This window comes from Arvicanthis niloticus, chromosome 17, assembly GCF_011762505.2.
Source record: "Arvicanthis niloticus isolate mArvNil1 chromosome 17, mArvNil1.pat.X, whole genome shotgun sequence".
Classification (NCBI taxonomy): Eukaryota; Metazoa; Chordata; class Mammalia; order Rodentia; family Muridae; genus Arvicanthis; species Arvicanthis niloticus.
In genome coordinates this window covers 42,691,182-42,702,365 of record NC_047674.1, presented here as the reverse complement: position 1 = coordinate 42,702,365, position 11,184 = coordinate 42,691,182, and the positions used below count along the sequence as shown (strand labels likewise).

At 41.1% G+C, this 11,184-nt stretch overlaps 1 pseudogene; it reads left to right on the top strand.

The window, feature by feature from the left end:
• The first annotated feature begins 4,432 nt into the window (after positions 1-4,432).
• Positions 4,433-8,036, top strand: LOC143434854 (large ribosomal subunit protein uL1 pseudogene; annotated as a pseudogene).
• The last annotated feature ends 3,148 nt before the right edge of the window (positions 8,037-11,184 follow it).

Genomic DNA, 11,184 nt, shown 5'->3' with positions numbered 1-11,184 from the left:
TAATCTACAATAGGTTCAGTTAGGTGAGTCTTTCTTGGGAGGGGGGGGGAACAGTAGGAAGCTCAGGGAAAACCTTGGAGAATCTAAGGGAGCTGGGGAAAGGCTTGGCTCCCAAGAATTCACACATTAGGCGACTATTGCCGAAAAGCCAAAGCAGTCCATGTGAAACCTACTTAGATCATCTATGTGTTTTTTTAAATATTGCTTTATATGCATGTTAGCATCTCCCTGCTAAAACTTAAGCTGCCAGAGGAATCTTTGCTTGGTTTCCTGCCATGCCCAAGCACCCACAATAGTATCTGCATACTAAGTACCCATGATTATCTGTTACATGAATAAATGGTTTTTCTAAGCATTACCAGTTTCTAGGAGTTTTATATTTTCCTACCCAGAAGACTCTCTTTAGAGCTTCCTCTTCTTGCCTTTTTCATCGTCTCAGAACGCATCCCTCTGCTTCCATGATGCGTTATGCATCTTGTTATGTATCTCCCTGACTTCCGGAGATCGTGATCCATCTTCTGCTTTGCTGCTTCAAGAAGAGGGTCCTCCATGTAACCTTATTCTCCTTTCAGGAAATGAGTGGGAGAGAATGGGCAGGTAATTCTCTTGGTTTGTTTGTTTGTTTGTTTGTTTGTTTGTTTTGCTTGTTTGTTGGTTGGGTTTTTTGGGTTTTTTGGAGGGTTGTATTGATCATCTGATTTTGTATATTGTCTCAGGACTTAGTTAAGCTTTGTGGATATTGTCCATCTGATCTCCCTCTTTACAAAACAAATAATATGGCTATAACCTTGCTCTGAAAGAGATAAGAAGTGTGTTGGTTATTCATAACAATCTAGTCCCTGCCCTGGTCTCAGTTTGTAAATTATGTAAACTTTGTAAATTTTGTATACTTTGTAAATCTTCAAGGCAGATAGGTGGTCTGACCCCCACCAGGGAGGTTCTGGCACCCAGGCCCCTCCCCCTGACCTTCCTAACTGTCATAATGGTGTTTCTAGCCTATGTAACAGTCACAAAGTTATCTCCAGCCCCTCAATAGGACCCTCCTGAGATTATGCTAATTTTACGTGGAAAGTCTGAACAAAAGCCACCCAATCCTTGAATAGGAAAACCCACCAATCCCTGAGATCCCTCAAGCTCAGGACTTGACATCCCACCAATCTTCAACCCAGCAATGTCGGCCCTAGACAGCTCTGCTCCCTAAGAAACCCTATATGAGTCCGATCTTTGTCCAATTCCTTCCCCCTCTGTTCACTCCCTCCAGAGAACAGAGGCAGACACTTCTGGATTCATCCCTCCACACACTGAACCCTCCAATAAATCTCATTATGAGATTTGCTGCCTGATGTAACTGTCTCACTGGAAGAAGACAAGAAGCAATGAAGAGAAGAAGGGGAGAAGTGAAGAGAGGAAACAAGGCTGAGACATCTGAGCTCCTCAGCTCAGCTGGGGATACCCTTTCTGAGAGCTGCAATGTCTTTGCTGAGGAGGCTTCCTCTCAGGGCTGTGTTGTTCCTGGGCCCCAATATCTCAGGATGCTCTTCCATTGGGACACTGTCTCACCTCAGAGCTATATGGTTTTTGGACTTCTGGTTCCTAGGACACTGAGGACACCTTCCGATCTGAGCTAAATCTTGTTCTGAAAGAGACAAGTGGTGAAGCCATACATTTATCATCCTCATGACCTGTCCCCCAAACATTAGCTGGTAGATTCATAACGGCCCCAAAGTATTACTACAGACATGCTGGAGAAAATGAATTTCTAGTTTTGTACATAGAAAAGCCACTGTTGGTGGCTATAGAGAACAATTCCTAGATCTTCTTTGAACATGGGGATGGGGTTGGGTCCAACTCCTTCAAGTCCATGATGCATCTTCTGAGCTTCTCCCAGGCAAGGATGGAACATACAGAGATTGTAGAGCTTCATTGTCTCAGCCAACGTGGAGCTCCCAACACTTCTGGATCTGAAAGCTCACCTGCCCCTCCTGTTTCTGCCCCCCCACCCCCCTCGGAGAGTTCTCTCTATACATCTCTACCACATAAAATCCCATCTCGTCATTATTTTCTTGGAGAACTAGATGCCTCTGACAGTTGACTATATCACAAAATTGTCAAAAAGGAATACTAAAGAAAGATACTGTTGGATAAAGGTGTTACTTTCTAAAAGACATTGCAAACAGACTTTACATATTGGTGTCAAATGCAGGTTCTGGTCATATAGTGGATCAATGAGGGAGGCTCATAATCTGTTCACAAGAACAGGATGTCTTAAATCCTTTGGCTAAGTGGGCATCACTGAGTCTGTGAATTTCAACAAAGATCTTAAGCTTTCTTTTTATCATCTTTATCTGCAAAATTGTCAGCAGTGATGGCTAATATGTGGCATGACATGATAGTGCTCAAGTGACAGTAATGTGAACCTTCATTAAAGAACATACTTCACGCAATAATAATCATGCCTTCATTTTCCACCCCAGACTCAGTGAATAATAATGACCTTTGAAGTTCTGCAAACCAAGCTGGTGCAGTATTAAGATAATATCTTCATGTAATAGTGGACTCTACAAGAAGCCCTGCCCCAACAGAAGAACTCACTACTGAGAAATCAGTAGGCAAAACTCTCAGATCAGCTACTAGCTCTCATTTGAAGATGCTTTCCTCTTCGGCCAAGACGGTGCCCTGAGCTAGCCCTCAGGGATCTGGCCAGAAGGCACCTCCAGCAGCTGTTCTCAAGGAAAAGGCCCTATGTCAGCACCATTTGTATCAAATGCACTCAGACCGTCTGTGTCAGCAGCATAACTGCTGGCATGTCAGTATCTCTATTTTACACCCTCTAAAATGTGTGCAGTTTAATTAGACTACAGCCAGGGAATGTTTTGTTGATGGCTCAACCTGGAAATAATGGCTTCCTAAGGGAGACATCTCTGCCCCACCACGGGGAATCATCTAATATTTTTCTTCGAAAAGTCAACCCTTCATGGTGTGCTCACTCTAGGAGACTACACTCAAAAAGCAATAACTTTACCCCCTGAATCTACTGGAATATTTATGGTGAACTTGGATCAATAATTTGTCTGGGCGCCTGCAGACTCCTAACGTCAACTTCAGCCAAGTGCTCTATGCTCTTCTCCAAGCAGGTTGTCTTGTTTCTCTGCTCCATATAAAAGGGGGAAAGGAAGCTTCCATATTCGCACTAGCTGAATGACAGACTGTCTTACAATCTGAGGGAGGTTGGCTTGAGGAGCCCTGAAAGGGGACAGCAGAAGGCAGAGTAGACTAGTGAGCCCCGAAAAGCTTAAGAACATTTTCAGAACTGTCCTCTTTCCCCTAAAGTATCGAGTTTGTTTGAACCATTCCGTGTTTTTTTTTTTTTAAATCTTTCTCACATTCTCACTTCTTCAGTGCCAAGACAGACTAAATGAAGGTTTAAAGAGAGAACAGCTCAAATTCATTCTCAAAAAACTCTTAAAGGTTTTGCTGTGTGGGAGTGAGACAACAATGTATGTGTGGAAGAATTCTATCCAGTTAGGTGTGGAAGATAAAGAACCGTCTGAAGCTCTTCCTGTGGGAGCAGGATGCAGGAATAAACATCAGAGGAGAGTTAAAACTGAGCTAAGGCTTTTGAAGCAGAAATCACATTTATGATGGTGACAACCGAACACTAACTTCTAACAAGACAGAGTTGGTGCTTTCATGGAGGTTCCTCCCTGACCAGTAACTGAGTCCCTTAAATATCAGTATCTCCTGGATCCTCCTTCTTTCTAAAAGGAACATATTTTACATCATGAATCAAAATGTATGTGTTGGAATGCAGGAATAGAGTTACATGTATACACATAACACACACTATGCCTAGAGAGCGGGAAGAAGGGATCAAGGGATGGGAGAGATGGAAGGAGGAAGGGAGTAAGGGAAGAAAGAGGGAAGGAGAGAGAGGGGGAAAGGATGAAGAGAGGGAGAGAGAGGAAGAGAGAGGGGGGCTTTTAGAGCATATTTTTCCTTCTTTTGTAGTATTATATCTTGATACAGGGTTGCAATATGTATCCCAGAGTGGCCCTGACCTTGATATCTTCCAGCCTCAGTTTACCCAGTGCTAGGATTACATGTTTGGCAACATCATGCCTCATTAAAGATCTATTGTTTGTTGCAGTAATTTTATGGAGTAGTCTACAAGAGTAAAATGATTACTGATATAATGATATATATCATTATATATATATATATATATCATTATATATACATACAATATAATGTATATATATACAATATAATGATTTGTACCAAGTCAGAGTCCTCAACTGTTAACTTGGAAGTTTCCAGGGTCTTGACAGATATTTAAAAAAAAATGCAATTGTTAGTGTGGGACCAATATTCCCAGGCAATAGCTCCCATAATCCTACTAGCTCTTAAAAAGGGGGGGGGGGGGGATAAAAGATGGTTTTTTTTTTTAGTGCTACCAATATCTTTTCATCATTTTAAAGATAGACGTTCAGAGATGCCGTTCTAGAACAGCCAGAGTTCTGGACAGGAGGGTCTGGTTAGGAAATATTAGGTGTCGTGTGCTACTTTGTTAACACAGAAAAATAAATTTTACTTGAGCTGCATCTTTGTGAAGGCTCACAAATTGCTTTACTGCTGTCATGACAGAGGCACTCTTCAGTCACTTTGAAAAATTATAAAGGACACACACACCAAAAAAGAAAAAGAAATTTCTGAAGATGAAAGAAGGGAATGTTTCTTCTTTCCAATAAAAAGGGAGAAGGAGAGTCATAGGAAATTACAGACTGCTAGTTGAATACAAGCTCCAGAGCAAACAATCAAACAAGCCAGCACAATGTCTCCTGAACAACGGAGACATTGTGAGAGCATCAATATTAACTAGGATGATGAAGAGACTTATTATAATCTTAAGCAATTTTTAACACCAACAGGGGTCTGAATCTATTGCACTGAATAAGTATTATGGTATTCTAAATGTGGGCTGTGCCCCACATCTCCCAGAAACTCCCCATGCGATTCTGAGTAATTACACTTTCATTTGTTGGATCCTTAGGCTTGTTATACCCTTCCGTCAGGGTCCCATGAAATATGAGGAGCTCAAAACTGGGATTCGAAGACTCCTAAGATATTTGTGCCTATAGTCAATGTCGCTTAGAGTAGATGTTTGACTCATGGGTTCCCTACCTGTTGTGATTTGTGCTTTGATAGAGGCTGTTGACATGGAAATGTTGGAAATCTGGGCCACAGAATCCTATTCTCTATCTTTCTTGCCTATAACTGATTGCTGTAGATCTGAATAATTCACCCCAACTTAGCTGGATTGAATTAGTTGTCCAAATTCTCTCCAGAACATCAAATGAAAAGGTGGAGGGCTCTTTTCTGGTTTCCCACGCATGAACAGCCATGATCAGCAAAGTGTCTCAGTGACAGCTTGCACTAGGCAGTGCTGGAAGTCCTACATGGGAACCCACAGAAGGACAAACACTTCTGGAGCACAATCAGGCTTAATTCTACTCCTTACACCACATTCCCTGCATGTGTTTGGGGGACCAGTAGCACTGTGATGAATCCAAAGCTGTGGACATCCTTGACATGGACATCCAAACACTGAAGACCCTTCATCTTTTATACCAAAAGGATACCAAGAAATGTGATGCCTTTTGGCCTCTGGATCTCTTATCAAGCAGAACAAAGGCTTAGACCTAAACAAGACAGGTAAGTTCCCTTCCCTGCTGACACACAATAAAAACATGGTGGCCCAAGGCAATGAGGTAAAATACATGATCAAGTTCCAGATGAAGAAGGTACTGTGTTTGGCCATTGCTGTTGGCCATATGATGATGACTGATGAAAGCTGGTCTACAACATCCACCTGGCTGTCAATATCTTGGTGTTCTTGCTCACGAAGACTTGGCAAAACGTCTGGGCTTTGTACATCAAGAACATCGTGGGAAAATGCCATCATCTCTACTAGGGTGCCTTAATAAACCTTCGTGTTACCATACTTTGGTCTGCCTGTGATTAGGGGTAGGGTGTTTGTGAGTGTGTGTGTGTGTGTGTGTGTGTGTGTGTGTATGTGTGTGTGTAAGAGAGAGAGAGAGAGAGAGAAGAGGAAGAAGAAAGAAGGAACAGGTGAAAAAGGAAGGAAGGAACGAAGGAGTGTAGATACCAAAAGATGAGGAAGGATTAATGTAGAGATTTGCATAGTTAAAGGGTGGAAGGGAATGAATGACTAACTGGTGGTCTTAACCCTTTCCTTCAGCACAATAAATGTCTCTCCTTGCAGTGCCTAGGACTACCAAGAGCCTGTATAACTGGGCAAGGACCTAATTATAACTTCTTCCTTTTCAGATACTCTTTAACAATATATTACTACCTCAAATCAACCAGATGTCTCAAAAACCTATAAGGCCTAGGCCTATGGTGTCACATTAGGGACCTATGACCAGACTCTGATTTTACAAAGTGACCGGATTCAGGAGTTACTTATGCTAAATGGCGCTGTGTTTCTTCTATAGGATTGTGTGAGGCTGGGCTGTCAGAATAATGCCAATACTATGTAGGAGCTCTGTATACCCTATGGGGCCTTGTTGAACAAAGTTATCAGTGTGAACATTGTAAGCTTGCTTTGTGAAACTTTATTATATAACTAATATAAACATTATATAAATACTATATATATATATATACACACAAATATATAGAGCACTTAATAAATATAATATGGACACCTATGTTATAAATTTAAGTGTATGGCATTAACATTTGACAAATTTATTATTATAAGTCACAGTAGAGAGAACCTCCTTTAATGAACTATGTATACTTAAAATTGGGTGAATAAATAAATTTCAAAACCAATTTCAGAAAATGGCAACATCAACATAGAAATCCTCATTTGCTGGGGACAACATACCATGACAGGGACTTCTAGCAGTAGGCCAGGATGGAGACATCTCAGAAGCCTGCAGGCAGCTCCTTATTTTTTTTTTAAAAAAAAAAAGGATGGCATCTGGGACCCTGAGAAGTAGGAGACACATCCCTCCAGGGGACCCACCATCTGAAATAAGGGACTGACTGCATGCAGTAGGCCGGGATGGAGACATCTTAGTAGCTCGCGGCAGCTCTTTGTAAAACAAAACAAAACAAAACAAAACAAAAAAACCCCTGTTGTTCCCATTTCTCCCAGCCTTAGCCCTGGACAACAGCTGTATAGATTTTATTTGTGCATGACTGTTTTTCATTTGGCCTTGGTGTGCATAATTATTCTATCTGACTTTCTGACTTCTTTCTCCTTCTGCTCTGGTGAATTCTGTGAAACTAGATGTTCCTTGATGTAATGATTCTTCAACAATTAGAAACTGAGGCACAGGGCCCAGCACAGCACAGTGCTAATGGCCCAGGTGCAGGCTGTGTGCTCTCATCTTGGAAACAGTGCAATGACTGCACAATAGTAGTTCCAGATTAATACTTGACTTGCAAAGAAAGTTTGAAGAAATTATTAGAAAATGAAATAGAGCCAACATTGGGACTCCAAAAAAGGTAAAAGTTATCGAGGTTATGAAATAAATTTTGTACAACATTTAAGAGTAGTTTCTGGATAAGCAAGTATAGAATACATAAAATTATATATTAGTAAAACTAAATCAAAACACTGAGACTCTTAGGAGAGTAGTTGTGTGCAATATGCAGAAGCAGAAAGCTGGAAGAGCTACTAAGTTAAGGGTTAACTTGATTCTTTCTGGCCACTGCCTGGCAGCTTTGCCCATTTATCATTAGAGCTTCACAGGAAAATACATGCAGCTTACCTCGGAGCTCTGAGCTCTGAAGTATAAGTCAAAAGTTGAAGTTTAAATAATGATAAGTTTGCAATTATTGTTATTTTTGTTACAGGCCTGGGAATAGGGAGAGCTTGAAACTTTGGGGAATAATTGTAATTCTTGATTCTTTATGGGATGTGGTTATTCTTTTGAATTTGATTTGGCAATGATTACACAGTGTCTTTTTTTTCTACCTGCTTTTGGAGTATCAATAATAGACTGGGGCAAGAGAAAAGTGAAGAAGCATGTGAGGTGAATGTGGAGAGCAAGTGGAGAGTGAGTGGAGAGAGAGTGGAGAGAGTGAGGCACACATGGTGTGTAGAGTAAGGCAGAGAATGTGAGATGAAGTATGGTATGAGGAGAAGAGTGTGTGTGTGTATATGTGTGTGTGTGTGAGAGAGAGAGAGAGAGAGAGAGAGAGAGAGAGAGAGAGACAGAGACAGAGAGAGAGAGAGAGAGAGAGAGAGAGAGAGAGAGAGAGAAAGAGAGAGAGAATGTGAAGAGTGAGTGAAGAGAGAATGTGAGGTATGTATGGAGAGTGTGTGAGTGAAAGGAGAGTGCATGTGGTGTGTGTGAGATGTGTACGTAGGAGTGTGAGAGTTCAAGAAAAGTGCACAGGAGGAAAGCAGAGTACACAGGAGAATGCAAAGTGTGTGCAGCTGTGAGTGAAAGAGCAAGAGAGAAAGAATGTAGAGAGTGAGAGAGAAGAGAGAGAGACTTTAGGCCTTGAAAATTTGCCTGTCAGCTTGTACCTAACAAAGTAGTCTGGGTATATTTATTACATGCCTTTCAGATATCCCTGCCTCCAGTTGAGAACTCTGATCCTGGGTCGAGGCTGGACCCTGACACTCATTCAACATTAAAGTTGCATGATTTCAACGAAAGCTATAACCTAGTAGATTTTATAGGAAAAAAAAACTATAACAAAATGTCTCTTTGCAGTAGTCATAGACCTTGTAAATAGGCAGCCTTTGGCAGATAGTACCAAATTAGATAAGGACAAGTGAATCATAGGCAGAGTCATAGTGACCTGACCCCTGAACCTTCACCCAGCTGATACCCTGTTCTGAAAGATATCTGTACTCCCCCTGAACACCTATGCTCCTGTGTCATCCCCTTCCCCACATCTTGCATTTTTGTGTGTAAAACCCCCATGTTAAAAAAGTAAAAATTATGATTTGATTTAAAAAAAAAAAAAAACACACACACACACAGTATACTCCTGGTTCTGCTGACTTAGCTCCTGACAATCTATTTTCTTGCTCTTAGAAATACTTTGAATTATAAAGCGTTATTGTGGATTTTGTGCTGGGTAAAATGATTTCTATTGATCTCATTTTAAACTTCAAAGTCTGTAGTGAGTTAAAATGTCCTTTAACATAATTATAGGTCATGTTTATTTTCATATTGTAAAATGCTAGTTGATCTGTTGAACATTTTAAAAAACTGGATTCCTTTTTGAGAATTTCATATATGAACACTGTATTTGCATAATCTTCCCCTTTCTCTCCTTCCTCCCACTTTTCCCAACCGCCCATACTTTTTAAATACATCTTATTATTTAATTATTGTTTATATATGTATACATGTATAAGTATATATGCTTATACAGATATTGATAAATAAAGTGTTTTGAAAAAAGATTATATATATGTCTCTCTGCAACTCTGTTTATACTGTTTTTGGATTCAGTCACCAGACAGCAGAGCAGATGCTGGGCAGAGTCGGAAGTTCCCAGCTTAAGTTGAGAAGACAAGTCACACTGAGGACAGGAGTTGTAGGGATTAAAGTAGCAGAATAAACCCCATTTTGTGTTTGAGACTCCATTCTAACTTAAGTTGTCCTTTGAGACACTTGGCCCCGACCCTTCAGGTCGCAGTTGCAAAATAGCCACAGCAGCTGCAGCTGGCTCATAACAACAGAGCGGGCTAAGAAAACCTAAGTCCTTCCCAGGTCAAGATGCTCCTTTTTGTTGTAGGGTCCCTCCTTATGGTTTAACCAGGTGAAGTAAACCAATTAGCTTAAAGGTTTGGAAACCCCCACTTGCGGTTTTTTTTTTTTTCCTTTACAAACCCCCTTCCCTTAGACCTCTGGGCCACTCGCCTATCCTGTCGAATCAGGAAGGTTTGTGGCCTGAGCTCGAGCTTGAATAAAGACTCTTGTGTGCTTTCATCGGAGTTGTGGTTCATGGTGGCCTCTTTGGAGTTTTCGCGATCTGGGCATACCATTGTGCAAGTGCATCTCAGTGCAAACTGAGCCAAACTCAGCCAAAGTGCAAACTCAGCCAACCGCATTGTCATCTTAGGTGCCCCGCAGCTGTCTGAGTCTAAACCTTAATGCAACATCCCAGAGTGCAGTCCTCTCGTCTCATCCTCTCTGCCTCACCCACCATCCTTCATTGGCTCTATTTTGTTACACGTGAATGATCAATTGCTAATCCTATAATTTTATAACCTAAATAAAAGCTTTTCAGCCCAAAGGAAGAAGAAGATAAGTCAAGGAAAATAAATAAATAAACATTGCAAACATTTTGGCGCGTGACCCTCAAACATGCCAAGTGTAGTTTAAAATCTTCTTTAATCCACTCAGTCAATCGTGTTAACACATTAGTCCTGTCAGTGCCTGCTCAAGCCTGAAGAATCAAACGTCATGATTCAGGCTAAAAAGAACGTTTTTCTTGCCGGAATAACTGTCAATTATCTCATGACTCCCCACCCCCAGTTTATGGACGCTCATTAAAGCGGCATTCATTCCCCTTAAACATCCACCCACAATTTACGATCAGCGATATCACTCTCAATTAAAGGCTATTCTTCCTAATAAAGTTTCTTAACATATACTCCCCCTCCCTTTTTTTAAAGATGTGATATGACTAGGAGCAGGGAGAAAATAAGCTTGTTCATCACATTTTATACCTTTCCCTGCCTTTTTTTTTCCCCTCTGAGCTTTTTGATGTTCAGGCTGCCTGTGCATGTCTGTGACATCCATCACTGAGAGCCTTACCTGCCTGGACAAAGCCACTGTGGAGGAGGGAGAGCCATTGCTAGCCAAATCCCTTTAGATTGTGTCAGAATGAGCAATGGTGGTGAGAGGTTGCAGAAGAACCCAGAACCTGTGGGATTCTGGGATGCTTTCTCTAGATGGGAATGTGTGTAAATCTCCTGGATTGGGTATTTTCTTTAAACATTTTTCATATTCAACATAAGCCACAATTCCATTTTTAAGGCTAAGTCACTCAACCTCCCAAGCTCCCCGACTAAGAGTACTTTTTCAGTATTTTGTCATCTGGTGTGATGGGCAAACAATGATTTGGCATTTACTTCTAAGGTCACTGAGTGCCTTGAGACAGAATAACAGCTCTGCAAGG